We start from the raw sequence: 23270 nt of genomic DNA, 5'->3' as shown, positions 1-23270 counted from the left end.
GTCATCGAGTGGGACATCGAGCCGACAAGTGTACTTTCCATCCTACTCAAGTGGCACAACTTCACAATATCGAAGATGACACATACTATGATGGTGATGGTGATGGTGATACAGCTCCGAATTGGATGGAAGATCAACTCAACAATGAAGAAGTGGGTACGCAAAGTGAATCAGCAGCAGGTAATTCAATCACTCATCACTCTTTGCTTCGTATGAAAGAATCTATTAATGGAAACAATATCACTATTTTTCATGATGATGGTAGTACGCATGATTTTATTTCTGAAAAGGTAGTTTGTAGGTTGCATTTGGAGACTCATCCTTCATGTTATAAGGCTAAATCTGCATTTCAAGGCGGGAGCTTGTGAAGTACGTGACCTTGAGATACAAATTGGACCTTATAATAAACAAAAACAAAACTTTCTCATTGCACTTTGCATTCTAGTGACATCATACTTGGTATGCCATTTAGACATGAATTTAATCCACATATAGATTATTCCATGCATACTATGGATTTCACACATAATGCTACTCTCATGCAATTAGTTGGTGATCGTTCTCTTAAGATGTATCCATTATTATTCCATACCCAAGCTAAACGTGCACTTCGGAAGCAATCACGTGCATACATGATTTTAGTTAATGAAGTGCAAGCATATGAAAATAATCTCACTCCTTCTCAGTAAGAATTCATGGCTAGATTTCAGGATTGTTTTGTAGACGATTTACCTCCTACCTTACCTCTTTCATGTCCTGAAAACCATACTATAGAGATTATTCCGAGTAGCCAACCACCTCATAGATCTCCTTATCGTTCAAATCCTCTTCAACATAAAGAAATAGAACGCCAAATTAAAGAATTATTAGACAAGAAACTTATTCGACCTAGTAGTTCTCGTTTTGGTGCACCTATTCTTCTTGTTGAAAAGAAAAATAAGACTTACCAAATATCCCATCCCTCATGTTGATGATTTGCTAGACAAGCTTAAAGGTGCATCTGTCTTTAGTAAAATTGATTTGAAATCTGGATATCATCAAGTTTGAATGACTAGTTCTGATATTTATAAAACTGCTTTTTGTACACAAATTGGTCATTATGAATTTTCGGTTATGCACCTGCTACTTTTCGGTCTAACCAATGCACCTGCTACTTTGCACACATGAATCGTATATTTCTTTACCATCAGAATTGCTTCATTGTTTTCTTTGATGATTTGCTTGTCTTTAGTAGGAATCATGAAAAACATGAAGAGCATCTTGCATTAGTGTTTAATCTTCTTAAAGAAAATCAACTTTATGCTAATCCGGATAAAAGCCTCTTTTTCCAAGATGAAATTGAGTACTTAGGCCACATTGTTTTAGGTGAAGGTATCAAAGTGGATCCAAAAAAGGTAAAAGTTATTGAGACTTAGCCTACTCCAACATGTGCTAAAGAAGTTAGATCTTTTCTTGTTTTGGATGGTTTTATAAGAAGTTTGTTCGTAATTTCTCATTGATAGCACTTCCTTTGACAATGTTGCTTAAGATAGGTCTAGTTTTTCGATGGGGTGAAAACCAACAAAAGTCATTTGATAGACTAAAACATTTGTTGACTCATGCTCCTATCCTCCAACTTCTAGACTTTACTCGATCGTTCTTCCTCATAGTCACTGATGCTAGTGGCTCAGGAATCAGTGCTGTCCTCATGCAAGATGGACATCCTTTGGCTTATGAGAGTAGAAAATTGACACTTTCTAAACTTTCGTATAGTACATATGACAAGGAGTTATTAACAGTTGTCCATGCCTTACGCATGTGGAAACATTATCTTATGGGTTCTGAGTTTATGATTAAGACCGACCAACAAAGTATTAGATATCTTCTTAATTAACCTCTTATCTCCTCAGACCGCCATATTAAATAGGCATCTTTTATTCAGAGCTTTCATCCTCTTATCCAATATCAACCTGGTAAAGAGAATATAGTGGCTGATGCACTTAGTCGACGACCTTTTATTTCTAACATTTTAGTGCTTGACATTCATTCTTTGCATGATATGCGTGACTCATATGTTATAGGTCCTGTTTTTTTTGAAGTTTGGCACAAGTTAGAAACTAATAATTGGTTGCCTCTTCATGATGATGCATATAATGATAGTTTTCTTTTCTTTTAAAAGTATTTATGCATTACACTTCCTTATAGTTCTTTTATTCTTGAAGAGATCCATCATCCCCCATATGTTGGTCATCGTGGCATTCTCACGACTCTTCGCACCATAGAAGAATATTTTTATTATTCACAATTAAAACATGATGTTACTTCTTTTGTCTCAGAATGTGTGGCATGTCAACGAATTAAAAGACACCAAGGAAAACAATATGGGCTACTCATGCCTCTATCTATTCCCATCGTGGCACCATGGAAAGAAATTAGCCAGGTGTATGCTAAAGGAGAAGAACCTCTCTAACATTTACTAGGCTGAAGTTGTCAGCCCAACATGCTACTTGATGAGCAAATCCCCAACTCAAGCACTCTAGGGCATCACCCCATATAAAGCCTTTCATGGACTCCATCCTTAGGTACATCATTTTTTTGTTTAGCTTTTTCTCATATTCCAAATGTAAATAGGAAGAAGCTTGATGTGACAAGTCTAGAAAGTGTGTGTTTCTTGGATATATTAGTGAGCATAAGGCTTAAAAACTCTATTATCTACTTAAGAAGGAGACATTTCTATCAAGAGATGTGATATTTGACGAGCATACTTATTGATCATTGGCTTTGTGATCCATCAGATGCAGACACCCCTCCTTCAACAACTCCTCTCAAAGGACAGATAGCACCTTTGGAGGACTCCGTTGAAGAATTGGAGGACACATAGCACCTTTGAAGGCCTCCATTGAAGAACTGGAGGACACTTATTAGCACCTTTGGACTCCATTGAAGAATTGGAGGACACATAGCACCTTTGGAGGACTCCATTGAAGAACTGGAGGAAGAAGAAGATGCCCATCAAGAAGCCTTCTGGCGGTTGAAGAATTGGAGGACACATAGCACCTTTGGAGGACTCCATTGAAGAACTGGAGGAAGAAGAAGATGCCCATCAAGAAGCCTTCTGGCGGTTGAAGAATTGGAGGACACATAGCACCTTTGGAGGACTCCATTGAAGAACTGGAGGAAGAAGAAGATGCCCATCAAGAAGCCTTCTGGTGGTCTACCATAGACAGAAAGCAAGCCCAAAGATTAACATATCACAAAGGTAACAATTTAGACTTTGAACAAATAAATTATGCTCTCTTAACATCACTGATGCAACATGATGAACCCCTTTTCTATAAGGATGCCCGTGTGATAAGAAAGAATGGTCAGATGACTGCATTGCACAAGAATCACACATGGGATCTGTGTCAGCTTCCCCCCAACAAGAAAGCCATAGGCTACAAATGGATTTACAAGCTGAAGTACAACAAGGAAGGAAAGATAGATAGGTACAAAGCAAGACTTGTGGCTACAGATTTTGCTCAAAAACAGGGGGTTGATTATGAAGATACCTTTGCACTAGTAGCAAAAATTAATTTCATGTTAGTTCTTTCTCTAGCCTCTCTTCATAAGTGGAAATTATGGCAAATGGATGTCAACAATGCCTTCCTCAATGGTTAGCTTGAGGAAGAAGTCTATATGCAGAAGCTTGCAGGTTATATCAAAGCAGGATATCTGACACAAATGAAGTAGCACAATTCATATGAAAAATGAAAAGTATCATGACCCAGTTGGATGGTATTGATGAAAAGATAGGTGAAAAGGATGCACTTGCCATACTCATAAAAAGCATGCCAGAGGAATATGGTGCACTAGTGACCACTCTAAAGAATTTACCTAAACCAGCATTTGAGGGTTGTAGTTATCATCACACTAAAGAAGATAAGTGGTTAAAAAATGGAGTACAAAGTACTACATCAAGGGAACAAGCTTTCTACACCAAAAAGGGTATAAAAGAATGCTACCACTCTAGAAGAACAGGGCTCTTTAAAAGTAAATGCTACCACTCTAGAAGAACAGGGCTCTTTAAAAGTAAATGCTGCCACTCTAGAAGAACAGGGCTCTTTAAAAGTAAATGCAAGCTCAAACACAAGCCTAAATGTGGACACTACAAGCTTGGGCACAAGGAAGAAGAATGCAAACTAAAGAACAAGAAGGCAAACTATGTGGAGGCTTCATCAAGCAAAGAGAAGACACCCGCACCAACGAGCATCTCTTCTAAACCAAAGTTGCAATCGACAAGCCTCACCACCTTATCCCATGATTGTAAAAGGTCACCAATTAGTAGACCTAGTCCTTTGTATTGTGTTTTTTTCTTCACACGTGACCAATGAGAGTAGCAATTTATGCGCCCAGGAGGGGTGATGACATCTTGTATTACCACACTTAAGCACCTTGAGTAGCATGTTGCACTAAGGGGGAGTGATGGATCTTTGTAATTCATATCCAGCCACCTTGAAGTAATTTATATCCAGCCACCTTGAAGTAGCCTATACATCATGGCACCAAGGGGGGGTGTTGAAATTTGTGGTGCCATTGAGGACAAGGTATGAGTAGAGGACCAAGATCAGGAACATGCAGCCACATCACACTTGGACATCATCCCACATGAGCATATTTATAAGAGGTGTACCCTCCTCATATAAAAAGGGTCATTTCCAAGCAATGAAACAAGCAGCTCTCAAGCCTCTCTATGGGTACAAATTTCCATCTTGTAACCTAATTGTTCTTTATTCAAGCTTGATTAAGTCATTAGGATCATCATTATGTTGTTAACTAGGCTACACCCACCATAAGATTAGTGTTCTTTAATCATAATAATTAAGGTTAAGCACACCATAGCTATGCACGCTTGAGGATTCATGTTCAATCTTTTGACAGCATGGGCCTTGTTTGCAACCTAGTATGAGACCACAAATCCATCAAGGATTCAAAATCTCAAAAATCAACTTCAACAAGAGAAGCTAAATGAAGGTGAATTGAGGAAGTGTTTCTCACTAGAATCAAAGATCTCCATTACCAGATGGTTGCAATCGCAACATGAGTGTGCTTCCTTCATATCTTGCTCCTTGCTGTTTAAGGGTATTACTTCCTAAGTATGATAGTTTTGTTACATTTTTGAAGGTTAATGTTAGGCCTACTCATCTCACATTTAAGGAGTTCAGCTTATTTATCATGCTCTTTATGGCTAGTAGGATACGAGATGGTTCCTCCTTAGGTTGAGCACCCAACTAAACATAACCAACTAAACTAGTCCAGAACTAGTCCACTATGAAAAGTAAAATCGTTGACCAAGGTTATGACACATCAAAAATGCATCAAAAAGAAAGCATAATCTCAGGTAGTATGGTGGTGGTCAAAGAGCCAACAGCCAGTTGAGATGTGATGGATGAAACTTAGTCCAAGAAGCAGCCTACTTGACATTAGAACCAAGGGAGTGAGAGTGCCATGAAACTAGGTGGTAGTTGGTGAAAATGAACACACTTATGCCCAAGGGCATGGTGACTGAGGTACACTTGCCCAACGATGGAGTGCATGGCCACTGCTAGGGAGCATGGGTACTAGGGATGGCACTAGATTCATCCAATTATCAATCCTTTTTTGGGTTTTTTATTCTTTTTCAATGGCTTCTTTACCATCATAGGTGGGATTGCTGGTGGTGGTGAATTTGGATCTGCGGGAAGATCCAAATTCACCACCATGGGATTGCTGGTGGCGGTGAATTTGGATCTGCGGGAAGATCCTCACGATTGTCGAGCATTGATCTAATTGCCTTTTCTCTCACCCACCAAATGTATGTGTTTGTATGAAGTTGATAAGAATTGTGACAAAAATATTAGTATATATTAGTAGGATATGAAAGTTTAAGGAATATGTATAATTTTTTCACAACTCTTTTTGATGTGTTTGTCAAAAATACTCACAGCTACTCTATTTGTTGATATGTCTGGAAATTTTGATTGCATGTATCTCCATGTGTTTGCCACTACTCTCCATTCACATGAGCTTCCATCAATTTGTAATGGAACCTATAGGAATGATAGTTCTTATTTAGATTTTAACTAAAGCTTTATTACAAACTTTAAAGTTAACATTGATATTATGATAACAAATAGGAAAAATGAAAAAGTGATGTGGAGTTTTATTATCAAGGAGTGGAGGATGGAGTGTTTATAATGTTCTTATTATGTGCTTAGATGCCCTACAAAATAACAAACCACATAAATTATTCAATCTCATGCAAATTGAATCTTAAACACAATTTGTATTAAAATTAAAAACTTACAATTTGGCTTCTCCATGCATACCCAGCATGGAATTCATTAAACGTCTTTCTTTTCTTGATATCAATTATAAATACACTACAATGGCTCCTACACAACAGAAAAAAAAGAAAAAGACCATTGATAGAGATGTATAAAAAGACACAAAATAAAATAGAACATATTTAAAATAAAATACTTACTTCTCATTATAAGACACAATTACATATAACACCTTTTACATCTCCTCAACCATTCTTCAAGCGTACTAAAATTGGTGCTTGTTTCCCTTACATAAAGAGAGGCTTTAGGGTCTAACAAAAAAAGAAGATAGTAGGCCTTTGGGGGTAGGGTGGCCAAAAGAAGCCTACAAAAAAATAAATCAGATGATAAATTAGGCACTTATGAGAGGATAAAAAATAAATCGGAGGATAAGAAATAAATCAGAGGATAAATTTTCAAAAAAGGTAGCTTACATACTCGAGAGATATCAAGATCACAACATCATTTATTTCTCGATTTCTCTATGCCAGCATATATGTATCTCAAGGTGCTATATCAAGATACTCTTAACCATTAGCAAAATCTTCCACCTAAACAACAAGTTGTCCAGGTGCCTTCTTTAGATCCTGAAGATTCTTTTTCTCAAGATCCGTCAGCTCATCTTCCATTATTCTTTCTTCATGAATTCTCCTTTCTTCCTCGGAAGACATCTTTTCTTTGCCCTTCTCAATCTTTGCTTGATCTACAGCCCTAGTATCCCTATCATCCATAACATCTTCAATCTCAATACATGCATCCTTGGGTTTTCTAGGTAGCACATTTAAGATATTAAATTTCCTAGAGTCACTCAATGGTATAGGATGCAATACCTTTTCAAAAATGTATCTTATAAGCCTGCAGGTGTGCGTGTCCTTGTTCATAAGAGTGACCCTGTGCACATGGGTAGAACAATTGTAACTGTCAATAAAAAAATCTATAATGAAATCTTATGCAACCTCTTGAAGGGCACATACTGCATTGCCGGCCCATCTCATCTCAATATTTCAAGCATCACAAATCTATCTCACGACGCTCATGAATGTAAGCTTGGGTATGAGTAACTCAACATGTTTTTGAGCCCTCTTTATCTCTCTCAGGGCATTCATATGCTAGTTGTCCAGAAGCTCTTGAATTTAAGGGAAGACTATTTTCTTGGTTTAATATAGCAGATGGATGTCAAGTTATTTCAGATTTTATAGATCCAAATGCCACTGATGAATTTTCAATGATTGATACAGAAGAAGCATGTGGCAATTTCATTGATGCACCTAGGGCTATAGAAATGTCCATTAGAAAGATTGAAGAACAGGAAAACACTCTTCCCAAAGAAGAAGAGTTTTTGGCAATTTCATTGATGCCCCTAGGGCTATAGAAATGTGCATGTACTTTTGTTGGCAAAGACTCAACCCTCAGCCACTATATTTCAAGGATACCTCTAGACATTTTGATCATTTACCATTCAAAATATTCAAATGATCCATACCTTAAAGGTTTTGTCAACATACTTAGGATATTTAAGGATAAAACACAATGCAAAAAAGATAACGATGATATAGAAGCAGAAAGCTATACGTATATTTGGATATGGACCATGGCTATGGGCATCGAGGGCAAGGTGTTTTTTGCGTTATGCAGTTTATGCAAAGGCAATTCCTGATTTAAGTACCCATTCTCTTAGAGGCTATCAATACAAAAAGTTATTAAGGTATAGAGGCAAACTACCCAACGAAGATGAGTATAAACAATTATCCAAAGATGAGGACAAACAACTGCCCAAAGAAAACTCCGAAAAGGAGGGCAATCTCTTTGAGGAATACAAACAAATGAAGGGGAAAAGAAGACTTTTTTTTAAAAGTCATTCCCTACTTATATTGAGAACAATTTCTGTTACAATTTGCATCACCTTGACTTTTTCTCCTTCTCAATCACCATTCTACATAAAGAGTCTCTTTATTTAGCATGATGAATGCTTATAATCTATTGATGTCAATAATAGTGACTATATTTTTGTGTGGTATAAACTAACCTCGTTTTTAAGAATCTTATTGTATTTTTGCATTTGCCTTCGGTAGAATGTGTTGAAGAGCTCTCATAATGTATTTGTTTTGGTTTTCCACCACCATGTTGAGTTGTACGAAAATAGTTGATACGTTTGGCATAGTGTAATTTTTCCATGCCTTGAGAACTTCATATAGCAAGGGGCCCTTGGTTCCTCAAAGTATGGGCTATGTGAAAATAAAATATGCTTCACATAGAAAAAATAACATATTAACAATCAATTTATGTCATATTAATTAGTCAATGTACAAATTACATAAAGAAAAATCTCTTACTGGGTAGAAGGTTATAAGTATTTCCACAAGTGTCTTGATTGTTGTTTCAAATTGACTTGCATAATCGCCTTCAGTCATTTGCTTACATAAGAGTTTTATAAAATATCAAGCTCTATCCAGACTCTCATACGAAGCTTTGTCATCCTTGGATCACCTACTTGGTTAGTTGTGTGCTCACATAGAGCTTTCCAACATTCCCATACTATTGTAACTTGTTTTTTCTCATAGTTTGACAAGAACCTCCTAGCTTTGGCTCTTCCCATTGACACATCTTCCAGAACATCACCACCAGTAATACCTGATTCTTGTCATCCTTGTTAAGTTATACATGTCCACCATGAAAGCCCATGTTAGAGAGTAAAATCTCACATTTCTCTGAACATGCATCCGATAGCTCTGATGGCAAAATGGAATGAGCATACTCAAGATGAAGCTTTAATAGCTTATCCAGTATTCTAATTTCTACATGTAAAGTATAAATCTGAACTCTCTTTAGCTTTATAGCAAGTATAAATCTGAACTCTCTTTAGCTTTATAGCAAGTATGGGATCCAAATTGGGACCCTCAGGCACAATACATGGTTCACCCTTGTCTTCGGCTATTTTTATTGAGTTTCCCTTACTCTCAGTCTTTGATTTCCCTTTAGCCTTGTTTTGGTCTTTATCACCAGTTAATTCCTTTGTCTTGTCTCTGGATGGAGGCTTTGTACAATCCATTGTAGGGTTGTACCATTTCAAACTGTTCATGCCTGCCATGCAATAGAGGCATGGGTTTACACATCTAGGACCACCACACACCCCATGCATGCACTTCAATGCTTTTAAGTTAGCACTCATGTGCGACTCAACTGTAAAGTTTCTTACCCCACCCACCATAAGATTCTCACCTTTATTTATAGCATCAATGATGCTTGTAATTTTTTTGTGCCAAAACAACCACTTGAGAGTATCATGACTCTCATCTGTCATTACAACCGCCCCTAGGTACCATAGTTCCATCTCTGACTATGCACTATGTAATTGCCGGTCTTTCTTACCTTGGGCATAATTTAAGGCTTTATTCATTAGTCCTATACTGATTCTTTCCATTTTTGATGTTTGAGAACTTATGCCTCATCAAGCTTGATAACAAAAATAAGATTACCCTCACATTCCTCTATTGTGTTATACTAATAGAACTTCACCATGGCTGATTGGACTCTTCTAACATCTATAAATATGTTATTATACATGTCATACTTGAATATTGAATTTTTTTTGGCTTCTCTACAGTCATTAAACCATCAATGTGTTTGTATTCACCTATGAACCCTAGAATAGCCAAATTTTGTTGGTGTCATGCCATTGCTACAATATATGGTCGGGGTAAACCAAACACATGAAGACGACAAGGCTTCGTACCTTGGATGAGTAGCTTTGATATGGCTATGTCTCCCTTTCTGCTTATTGAAACCTTGTCACAAGCCTCCACCACCTCATCAGGCTTGACCAAGTCACGAAAGTCATTGCAAACTTCCTTGACTACCCTCCTTCAAAGCCTTGCACACTGTGAGAGCTTGAGCATTTTAATCAAGTCATTGTTTTTGATAGCAGACTTGATTATAGCAATTATATCTAGACTTGATTATAGCAATTATATCTAGAAGATTATCCAAGTAGAAACCTCCCACAATATTCATGTATTTTTTAGCAAGCCTCATCCGCCACCATTGCTTCTTAGCATCCCCCATCTAACACTTTTAAACTGTCTAGATCTCGCTCTTAACCCAAAAGAAGTGCTTTTTAGTTGGGTTTTTTGGAGTGTATTTCTCCAATTTTTGGTTCATTTGTCTAACTTTGTTACCTCTTCTTGAGATGACTGAGATGACTGAAGTAGTCTTTCTAACTCATTTACATGAGTTTGTGAGATCACGATGTCTTCTAGTCCTTTAACAGATTGCTTGTACACACCAAGAGGAGTTTCAGCCATGTGTGTGTGGTAATGGAAAATAGTAGCTTGCTTATTCAATCTTGTGCAATATCCGAATAAGCCTTCTCTACCATCCCCAATGAATCGAACAAGGTCATGCAAGGTTCTAAATGATGGAGGGTTACCAGTTGATGGGTCAAGAGGGTATAGACCTCCTTGAACCCACAAATCTACATGCTTCTTTCCTACTGCATGTAGCCTTTAAGCTTCAGCCTCATCATGTAGAGTTTGGTGATGAATACTTCTCCATGTGCAAATATTCTTTGTCAAGCACCAAGTTGATATGGTGTTTTTTCTTTGAGTGTGGATCAACCCTTGGAGTCACCATAGCAATAAAAATGATTGAAAGAGAAAGTAAGAGATGGCAAAGAGAGAAAAAATACAATAGAAAGAAAAGAGAGGTAAAAACTCACATCATGCTCTATGGAAGAGAGAAGTATGTTATGGATTCAAATATTTGAAATAATCTTATTTTAAAAAACATGTACTAAAGTAGGTAAGACGGTTGCCAAGGATAAGTGAATTAAAGACACTATAGATATGTGGTGGATGGCATATTAAAGACACTCTCCTCTAAATATAGTTAAAAGAAATGCATTCAATATAGCTATTTGTCCCTACTATTTTAGTTAAATCACTTTGATTAAGAAAGTTAATCCAATCCTTACATGGCCCTTTTTTCTGTTTTTGGCCCTAATGTCCCATTCTATGGCCTCCTCCTCTTCTATACTGGTGCTCTAATACATGCTAATTGTTGCATTATGCTTTTCATTCATTTAGTTTTTATTTCAAGACCAAAGAATTGGATTTGAAGACTAGTTGAGTTTTTTCCCTTGGCTCTAAAAATGCTTTTCTAGCTTATCCCAAGCCCCTTTTGTGTGCCTTTGTTAACAATGTGATGAATAAAAGCATCTCCCAAACCTTATGCAATAATAGGTAATGCTGATATGCCAGAAATTCTTCTCATTCTCATGTTCTAGACACTTCTCCCTTCCACTTACTATCCCCCATAAACTATCCTTTATCAAAACATATTTGATTTTCACCTTAAAAACCTTCTCTCGATGAGGAATAAAGTAGCCATGCTAATGCAATGAAAGGGGGTCTTATCACTTGATTATTCTCAAGGCCACTATCTATTCTTATACAAAAAGATTTGATGCAATGACTAATGAAATTTCAGCCCAATCAATCACTTAAACTCTACAATCCCAAAATTTGTTAACTACAAAACTGTACCCTAGAATATGGAATAGAGTGTGGATTTGAGCTACCAAATCGGGAGGAAAGTGAGTGATCACGATGGATAGAGGTAGAGAAACTCCTCAATTAGTTGTTTGAGCCCTCAAATGCTCAAAAACATCAATGTTATTAACACTAATGATTTTGATTTAGCAAAAATTCTAGAATTTAAGGAAGATACAAAAATCACCATTATAGGGGATATTTGAAGCAATACTGCTTAGAAAGTAGATACCATGTTTACCTTCAATTTGCACCCCATCTTTGATGAAAACATACTCTCTCCAAGGTAGACTAAAAATTGGTGCATAAATTTGGAAGCTTCTCAGGAGCTTCCAAATTGATTTAATCTTGATGCTTGTGGTGTTGTGGGGGATATTGAATGGCTTGACACCTTGTATGTAGCTGCAATTTGTAGTAGTAATCCTCCAATGATGATATTTAAGCTGATTTATAGATGTAACAAAGGGATTTTAGGCTTACACGTGCACATGGGGGAGGGGCATAGTCAGAAGGGGCTTCGGGGCATTTACACATGTGATGTTAGGGCATGAGGGCCTTGGGACTATAAAAGGTACTAGCCCTAGGACTACTATACCCTTTGAAAACCTTTAAAATATTTATGATCTTGCATATCTTTGGATACTTGTAGCCACCTTTAGCTTTCTCTCTAATCCAAGTTAATCATAGACCAATCATCCTAAACTAGGCTAATCTCAAGCTAATCTAGGTGTAGCTTTCTTTAAAAGATATCAGAGCTATTGGCTTAGATCTTGATCTTTTGATTAGGGAGTGATTTGTGCTTAATCTATTTTTGAATTAGTACTTTTACATCATTTTTAAATTTTTAGTTGATTTTATTTTATGTGGATTAGTAATAGGATTAAAGATAATCATTTTTGAATATATGCTAATCACAAATTTCAAAAACCCTAATTCTTGCACAGATTTGAGAGAATCTTGATTTTTTTGATTTTTGAATTAAGTTTGTCAGCCATTCTGAGTGCTTTTCTTGGACCTTTCTTGCTACATCTCCTTGATCAGTACTTCTTTTCATCAAATCTATTCATAAACCGTAGTTTTCTTCTATATTTGCCTAGTTTTGAGGAATCTTGGTAGTCTCTTGGAGGATATTGAAGGTTGCTGTGCAGATTTTGGTGCAGATCTTATCAAGAATTGGTGATCAAGAATTGGTGAAGATTAAAGATTCTATATAGATTCCAATGCAGTTTACAGTTCTAATGCATATTTGAGTAGATTATAGTGCATAGTGTAATTCTATTAAAGATTACATTGTACAGAGTGGTACAATTCACAATTGTGTAGCAGATCTATGCAAAGTTACTGTGCAGAGTATTGTTTACAAGTTTCTTGTTGTAGATTTATAAAGAAAAGCAAAAACAATACATAAATCAAATCTTGAAGCAGCAATCAGTGGTTCTTTAATTAAACCTTTCAATTTTTGTCACTTCTTCACTGTTTTCTTGTGCAAGAAAATCCATGTTATGTAAACAATTTACCAAGAAAGATTGCAAAGGGAAAAACACTAGGTAGAATATGCTAATATTAGAATAGTTTAGATTTAATCAAAGTGATTATGAGCAAATCTTGTAAACCTTTATTGATCTAAGGCATGAGCACAGTTTTCTTATAAGGATTGACAAAGATTACATCACATTTGATGATTAAGGCAGAGTCTTAGTTCATTCTTATGCTAATCTTGATGAGATTAAACTATAATCATCACATACAAGGTACACCATGCAAAGTAAGGCTCAAATGTGGCTTAACAACACGTTTATACTTGACTAAGCTTCATCGATAGTGGGAACAAGATTGCAATGTCTTGAATGGGAAGCTATCAAGGCCAACAAACAACACAGATCTCATTGGGAATTGAACCCAAACCAATAGCAAGCTAGTGTGCACCTTGCACCACAAGACCCGATGGAATGAATGTCCCCAAAAGACTTGAGCAAATGCAAGCAAGGGTAAGCCTCTGAGTGATCTTGATCTCTATGCACATCCCACTACAATTTGGCATCAAAGAGAACGTCTCCAATTGGCCTACTTTGACATCAATATAACCAAGTGGGAGTGGTGGGGCAACATATTGTTTCATGTAGAAGATCTTCCTTTCAAGCTTGAGGTTATGCCAGTGTTGGATAGCCCAAGGCAAGCCCTCATAGGGTTAAAGAGCTCATAAGTTCTGTGGCGTAGTCTAAGTAGGGCTGCAGTGAAGCCTACACAACCTCTCAGCAATGGCACAAGAGGTCGGGCAAAAGATGTATTACATCCAAAGCAACTTCTCTATAGCCAACCACCACAGCCAAACACATAGTAAGAGGCATTGGAGTTTGCCCTACACTAGTGCTCAGCAGAGCAATGTTGAATCCAACCTCACCACACCCAAGGCACTCCCTGAACCATGGCAACCAACAACATGTGCATTATCAACCTTGTGCCAAGGTGATGAACCACAGGTCACAAGAGCAAGCGTGCATAGCCCAACAATACTAGTAATGGGTGTGATTTTTTTGCAAGCTTTTGACAAGATATGGCAAGCTTTTACATTTCTATTTTTTTTAAATAATTTGGAGAGTTTCTTATTCTCTCTCCTTTCTTGTTTATCTTCTCTCTCAAACCTAATCTCTCTCTTCCCTCATACCTAATCTCTCTCTCTCTCTCTCTCTCTCTCTCTCTCTCTCTCTCTCTCTCACACACACACACACAATACAACACATATATACACAAGTCACCATTACAATACAAAAAAAATATGTATTGCAAAATTTTATGATTCAAACTTAAAAAACAAGCTTAGAAGGCCTAAATATGGTAAAAATGATTATGCACATTAGTATCAAGAGAACTTAGAAGCAAGCACTAGCAGTTGCTTTTGAGGGCTACCATACCTTTTCTCAACACACATATGCACATAAGTCATCATTATATTACAAATTATTTTTCAAGTGTATAGTTTTAGAATTAGGCTCACAGGACCCAAATATAGTAAAAAATATTGTAAAATTGGGTATCTTTTGATGAGTTCTATGGATTTCTAGTATTGAAAGAAAAGTCTTGAAAGCCCTCAAAAGCTATTTTTACAACAATTTTTTCAAGTGAATAATTTTAGACTTCTGACATCATAAATGGACTCAAAAGGCCCAAATATGGTAAAAACAATTGTAAACTTGGGGTACCTTTCAATGAGTTTTATGAATTTCAAATATTGAAAAAAAAAGCCTGAGAAGTCCTCAAAAGCCAGTGCATGTGTTGTAAGGACTTCCTATACTTTTTTTTTTCAATAGCCAGTGTATATGTCTTCTTAGGGCTTTCCATACTTTTTTTTCAATATTTGAAATTCATAAAACTCATCGAAAGGTACCCAAGTTTATAATCATTTTTACCATATTTAGGCCTTCTGAGCCATTTATGATGTCAAAAGTTTGAAATTATGCACTTGAAAAAAGTTGGTAATATAATGATGACTTATATGTGTATGTGTGTTGTATGAGTTTTTCTTTTTTAAAAAGATCTAAGGGCTTTTCAAACCTTGTTTCTTTAATTTTTGAGATTATGAAACTTATTGAAACATACTACCCATTTGTTATGTCAAAAGTCTGAAATTATGCACTAGAATATATATATATATATAATGGTGATGTGTGTGTGTGTGTGTGTGTGATGACACAAGCTAGTCTCGGCATAGACTCGGGTGGGGATGGGATATTGTGGGCCTCAAACATTTTTTTAAGGGTCTTAGGCATCTTTTTGAGCACGTTTGATTTGGCCAAGGCTTTGGGTGATGCGAGATTTGAATAATAAAAGATATGGAAGCTCCCACTATGTAAATATTTATCGCAACTTATTGCAATCCAACATGCACTATGGTGTGTGATTTAGAGAGAGAGAGAGAGAGAGAGAGAGAGAGAGAGAGAGAGAGAGAGAGAAAAGAAGAGAGAAGAGAGATAGGGGAGGAGAGAGAATAATCCATTATAAACTCCACAATAACCTTGTGTCGATGTCTTGAAAAAAGACTATAAATTCAAAATCTGCCAAGATATTCTTGGAAGCTCAAAAGGAAAAAAATCCCCCCAGTACAGGGCCTCTTCCTCCAAAGCATCACTCTCTCTCTATCTCATTTCGCATTCTAGAGCATCGCTTTCCCTCCCTGTCTCATTTTGCATTCTAGAGCATCTCTCTCTCTCTCTCTCTCTCTCTCTCTCTCTCTCTCTCTCTCTTCGTAATAGAAGATATATTACCAAAATTACTTTACAAATGGCCACATGGCCACCAGGTGATGTACTAGCTTTCCCTCACTAATAACTCTAAACCATAGGTGTACCTCGGAGTACCTTTATCCAATATATAGCCATGTCATTCTCCACCAAATGAGCTAACCTGCAAGGAAGAGACTTGTCACAATAGTAGCCCTTTTATACGACCTATGTGTGTTGTAATACCAACTTTTATATATAGCCATGTCATTCTCCACCAAATGAGCTGACCTCCGCAAGGAAGAGACTTGTCACAATAGTAGCCCTTTTATATGACCTATGTGTGTTGTAATACCAACTTTTACATCAAATATGAAGGCATTCCTAGTTAACCAGATATGCCACAAACTTGTCCATCTAAAAAAATGAAAGAAAAATGAATGTTCTGGGTTATCCAGCCCATTCGAAATCTTGCCGAAAATCCAGTCTTTAACCTTTGACGGGCCTCTCTATCAACGGCAACCATACGCAAGAAAGGAAATCCCACACCTTCTTTGCCACCGGATATGAAATGAAAAGATGCGGGCATGTTTCCAAGTATGTTGTACAAAACACACAATTACTAAAAGCAGTGCGCCGCTTTTGTAACTAGTCCCCCAATGGTAGGCCTCCAACTAGGATGCAACATAGGAACACCTTCCCTTGATATGGAATCTTAGACTACCAGCCCTGTAAGATTACTTCCTTCTACCAGGCCCTACTTTTCCTGATGTTCCATACCCTATTAGCCTTCTCAGTGATCCAACGCTTATCTTCCACCAACATATGGTACACTTGATTTGTTGTACGCTGGACAATGTCCTGAGGCTTTCAAAATGCCCAATCTAACCAAGGTTGTTGATCCTCCAATTGAGGAATATCACCAAATAGTGTGTAAGTCCTGCCCTCACCTTCTCCCATAATTGTACATATCAACATGGAACCCAAAAATATTGACGGGTTTTTCGAAAAGATAATAAGCGGCCTCTACATGGCAACAAATCATCCACAATTCTTACTAGTCCCAATCGAGCCATTTTATTGAATTTTGGCCGCTCAACAAGTTTGTCATGCCACTCCAAGTAGAATTCAACTGCAAACCACTGATCTGAATGCTTCCATTTAGTGTATGCCAACACCTCCTTCCATGAGATCCTCAAATGAAAAAGGAGAGGTGAAGCCACCACTCGAACCTGTTGGGAACCATTCACTACATCCCATCATGTACCATCAATCCCGGTATAACCATGCACAAGTGTGACCTCCTCTATGAGGGCCTTAGCCATTACCACCCATGGTTCTTGAGATACACACATATCTTGCAATAAAGGTAATCTCGCGACCATATGTAATCTGACATCTAATAGGGATGCCCCTCCACTCCTCTTCGGAGTAGTAACATGTTCCCAAGAAATCCATGTGTCTCTCTCTTTCTCTCTCTCTCTCTCTCTCTCTCTCTCTCTCGTTTCGCATTCTAGAGCATCTCTCTTTCTCTCTCGTTTTGACCATCACAAAGCTTGTAAAGCTCTGAGATCATTAACATGAAGATGCAGTGCAACAAGAAGGAGCAACTAGCACATATTTTTAAAAAAAAAATAAAAATAAAAATTTCAACATTTTTTCCCTAAGGGTCAGCAGCACCAGAGTTTAAAAACTAGTCATTATTGAGCTTCAATCAGCTCTAGACATTGTTGCAAGCTACCTTAGCTCTCAAGGTAAGAGAGAAGAAGAAGCTTAAGGTGAGAAAGAAGCCGCCAGCGTGAAGAAGGGGAAGAAGAAGTAACATTTTGTTTGAGAGTTAAAAAAAAGAGGACCTCACTTCACTTTATTAAAATTGGAAATTAGCAAGAGTGCGTAAATATATCATTTATAAGAAAGTATAAGCATCTCGAGCAAACTTAGGCTGGCCTGACAAAAGTGATATGAAAGGAGATGAGTTTAATGTGAATGTGACTCAAGAATTCATGTGAAAATAGGTAATTATGGGCAAGTAGAACTCATGGAGAAGAAAGGAGAGAAGGATTTGGGGGATTTTGCTTATGAAGCCTAAATTAGGGGTGTTTGAACTATGATCTATTGCTATTAGCTTTCATTTATAAAATATTATCGTGCTTTCTTTTGTATTAGGGATTAATTATGATTTAATTAGTGACAGACAAAGGGATCATGCTACAAATGGGTGAACAAAGGAACGGAATCCAAATCCGAGGAGGCTTGGCAACATAATTACTCTCAACCGTGCATTCAAAGTTGAAGATCTAGTGAGGTAATTCTTTGTAATTCTGCAAGAATGGACCATAATTAGTGAAAATTAAGAACTTTGTGAATAATTAATTAAGGTAATGTTGATTGTAAAAGATAGTTTACATCATGCATGCTCTTGATCCTTAATTAAATATGATTATATGCTTAATTCGTCATTTTTTAATTATGATAGAATTCAAATTAATACAAGACATGTATGATTTATTAAAATATTATCATGCTTTCTTCTATATTACAGTTTAATTAAGATTTGATTAGTGATTAGAGAGAGGGATCATTGGTGCAAATCGATGAAGAAAGAATGGAATCCAAATCCTAGGAGGCTTGGCAATATAATTACTCTCAACCATGCATTCGAAGTTGAAGATTTAGTGAGGCAATCCTTTGTAATTCAACAAGAATGGACCAGAATTAGTGAAAATTAAGAACTTCTATGCATAATTAATGTAATATTGATTAATAAAGTTTTATTGCTAATATTAATTAATTAAGCTGTATTGCTAATTAATGATGAATTTTCAAAAATCACTACTTTTCATAAATATTTTTAAGAAAGTGGGTTACACTTCATAATTTGAGAAATCCTCTTACTCACAAATGATATAAAATGTGTAGCTAATATAAAAATTTACAAGTTATAATATGGAGGGTAGCTATAAGAAATTAGATTTCTGTATGTATTTTTATGAGTAGTGAATATTAAAAAGAGTTAGAGAAAATTAAAAAATATGTTAGAAAATTTCTAAAAATTAGGAAAAGGTTTTTGGATGTGGTTAAGACAAGAGGATGGTGACTAAGTGGAAAATATAATTCTCTAATAATTATAAAAAAATTTAATTTGTGCCATTTAATTTAGAAAAATGATATCTCTTAATTGGAAAGTAATTTGGGAAGGGTGTTAACAAAAAAGTTAATATTTTTTAAATAATAATATGGCTAAAAAAATTCAAACCTAAATGATTTGATTGGAATATACTTCCTTCGTAAATTGACCTAAATGGCAATTTATTGTATGATGTATAAGTAAAGACTTTGTATGAATTTGGGAAAAGTTACTACTTTTCTAAGAAGAATCGGTGTAGGAAGTATGAGATTTAAAGGAGGTAATAGTTCCTTTGTTAAATGAAGCCTAATGATAGAGGTGAATGTGAGATATGAAAATGTTGAAATGGGAGAGACTTAGTGATTTGCTTAATATTTATATGTCGAGAGTATGCATAAGCATTAAGGATATGAGAAAGAACTTTGGAAGGAAAGATAAGTATGAGAGGATTGAATATTTATGTATAGATTTTGAGTTAAACATGATTAGTTAATGTTAGTTGACCCTTTCTCTAACATGATAACCTAGTACTTGGTTAGCCACAATAAGCCCATTGATGTGATAGTAGATTAGTGGGTCATTTTTCCTAAATGAAGTCCTAAAAGGGTTGCTAAGGAGCAAGATATATGCTTGAGGCTTGGCCTCCTCTTCATCAAGTGCAGGAATTTCTCTCTCTCACACCAAAAAAGCAAGAATTAACAAGTAAATGAACACTCACAAATCAAGAGGTTCATTTATGTGTTGGCTTTTAGAAATTATGTGCGGACCTGAGCTAATTAAGCCATACACATTATACTATTTTAGTGTCAAAAATAGGGTTCATCATTCCTCCCCCACTTAAATGGTGAGCCCCGGGAGCTCCCATAAGAGCTAAATGTCGAAAAAAATCTTCCATTCATCAACATGACAAGAAACATCACCAACATATCTCTCCACACATCACTTCTCACTTCTTCCACACTTAACCATCACTCTCAAACTTCTCACAACTCTCACTCCACAAAAACCACTCCTTGCTAACCTAACACTAACCACTGAAAGATAAGGAGGAAACAAACTTCGCACATTTCACCCTCAAGAACACAACCATCATCCATGAAAGAAGAACTCAACTCCTATTTTCAACACAAAAAGTAATCCCATAAAAGATATATCCTTAAGGAAATCCCATACAAAAGATATGTCTTTCAAGCTCACCCACCCACATAATAAGCACATCACAAAGGCAAATTGCCAAAATTTCATATTTAAAAAAACCATTATGTTGATGTAGAAACGCATCTTCTTAGCTTTTTTGGTGCCAAAATTGGAGGCTAACAAAGAAGATTTGGAGAAATGGACAGCAAGAAACGATGGTCGAAGCATGCCAAGAAATTGGCAATTCTGCTCAAGCACAGGAAAGCAAGCAAGCCGAATTGGTAAATAGCAATGGGGTGGTAGCTAGAGAAACTTGGGATCTTGAAATATAGAATAAAAAACTAATGCAAGAATTGGAAATCTGTTAAAATAAATTTCATAACCTGAGGTTTGAAAGCAAGAAGGCAACTGTGGAGCTCAAAAAGGAAGACCCAAGGAAAAGAGCTGGAACCAAGACTAGCACTACAATGGATGTAATCCCTATAAATGAATTGAGAGAGCATGTGCTAGCCACCACCACCAAGCATTGCTTGTTGGAAGACAAAAGAAGTGAAGAAACTTCCCTCAAAGCCCACATTGAAGAGCTAGACGGCCTGGTGCTAGAACTCAAGGAGCATTAGAAGCACGACAAAATGACAATAAAGCCCTTGAGAAGCAAGCAATCACTAACATGCCTAGGAGAACCTAGAAAGGAGCCAAGGAATAGGACTCTTTGGGGATGAGCTTAATGAAGTTGCCACCTCCTCCAAGGCTGAGCTAAGAAGCACACAATCAATAACATGCCTAGGAGAACCTCGAAAGGAGCTAAGGAATAGGACTCTTTGGTTAAGCTTAATGAAGCCCTCACCTCCTCCAAGGCCGAGTTAGCAAAGATGCGGGAGGAGACCCACGCAAAGGTAGAAAAGGAACTAGAAGCCAAGGACACCATGCTCTTGGAATTCCAAAGTTATGCCATGAAAGATAAAAATGCTAGAAAAACTATGGCGCTAGATAAAGTCCGGCTTCCTACTGAGCAATCTTTGCAAAACCATGGAAGACTTTGAAAGTGAAATGAAGAAAGCACCCTAGTTTCTAAAGGATATGGTGATCATGCTATGCAACAATTGGACTGGCCCTCCTGAAATTTCCTGGAGTAACCAAACAAAGATCCAACGCCGCAGCCTCGACCACAAAGCAAGAGAGAATCAAGACTAGTAGAGGCCTCAGTCAAGGAAACCCAAGTAACCAGTTCTAGATATGTCAGGGGATGCGGAACAGTGTGCTCTATTGGATTTTTGCATGTTAGGTGGTTGCTTTGCTTGAATAGGAGTGTTTGTAGGATGCTTCCTCTCATTAGCTTCTTCTTCCCCTACCTTTTATGAGAGAGAATCACCATAAGGGACATTCTCTTTTTGCCTCCATCTAGGCATAGAGAGCTCTTGCCTTCACCCCCTTAGCGAAGGAGAATTCTGGTGTGACAGCGGAGTAAGGATGCAATGGACGAGCTAGCGCACCCACATCATGGAGTTGCATGCAGCTCGAAGGCGAGACCCATTGACACATGATTCAACAAGGTGGAGGTAAGCTCTTGACTTGAACATTTTTGGCACCGCTCTGCTAGGGACTAGCCTAGGGCTATTGCGATTACCAAATATTGCTTGGTTTTAATTAGAAGGTCACACTTCGAAAAACATATCATTTTGGAGCTTTGGATGTGTTATCCAACGTCATCCGCCATCGGTAAATAACCTTAAAAGAAGAAGAAAACACCATATAAGCATTCGATAAGCATCGACGAGGCAAGAACCCCACATAAGCATTCAATAAGCTTGGCGGATGAGGTAAGAACCCCACAAATCAATGCCGATATTAACCCTCTTCATGACAAACTGGTAAGTATGGAAAATGTTTTCTAAACCCTCCTTTTATTTCTTGTGTTGGCTCTCCACTGAGGGTAGAGAGCTAGTTCTAGTTGGGATCATTTGCAAGTACCTGCTCGAATAGTCCAAAAGTATAGTCAAAGACCTAACCAAAAAGTATAGAGCCCTACACCAAAGTCTACACACATCAAGTTTTGAACCTAACCAATCCACCCTCGAGCATGCTTATTGCACAAAGGCCATTCCAAGATCACATAATGGCCCGCACTAACCTTGCATCCACTATCTGCCACCACTACTCAACATTATAGTCGTTCTTCTCACATAGACCCCTATCCATGTCCTCTTTTTGCTACATCCCAACTCTCTTGCCCACAATTGCACACACAATAAAACTCAGGACTTAATCTCTACACAAGGAACATCCAAGAAGGCTCCATGGGCTAACAGTGCCCCACCTCACTCCCACTACATATGGAACTACAAAGTAGCCTTTGGATCTTCCTGATGCATTCACCAAAATGGTAGTCACGATTAGAGACAATTCATGCTCCCTCAACCCCAACATGCTCTGCAAAGTCCAAGGAACCCTCATTCACTTTAGGGTTGTGTAGTCATGTGGATAAAATGGCATACCATCTTTTGACTAGCCCCCTACCTTGACAAGGTTGGCCTCACGACCTTCTAGAACAAAATCATCATGGCCTCATATCTCCCTCTCACCCTGCACTTTATTGATTCCTACCACAATACGAACAATGCAGGGGAGGTTGAGATGCTAGATGGGTTGCATCGCCAAATCCCTCAATTGTTGAATGGTCAAGACTTAACACTTCAGTGGTTCTAGACCACTCAGTTGGCATCACCTAGTTGAGCTATCCATCTATAATCAATGCCATAAGTTGATGAAATATGCCCATCGCCAATTGTATTCACTAGGGACCTTCTGGAAGTTAATCTAGACCACCTAGTGTTCTGTTTGGAAGATAGGCACCATCTGTATTCACTAGGGACCTTCTGGAAGTTAAACCAGAACCAACTAGTGTTCCGTTTGGAAGATA

Source organism: Cibotium barometz, chromosome 12, assembly GCF_041138505.1.
Source record: "Cibotium barometz isolate CiBa-2024 chromosome 12, ASM4113850v1, whole genome shotgun sequence".
Lineage (NCBI taxonomy): Eukaryota > Viridiplantae > Streptophyta > Polypodiopsida > Cyatheales > Cibotiaceae > Cibotium > Cibotium barometz.
Note: the sequence above shows the minus strand (reverse complement) of the source record.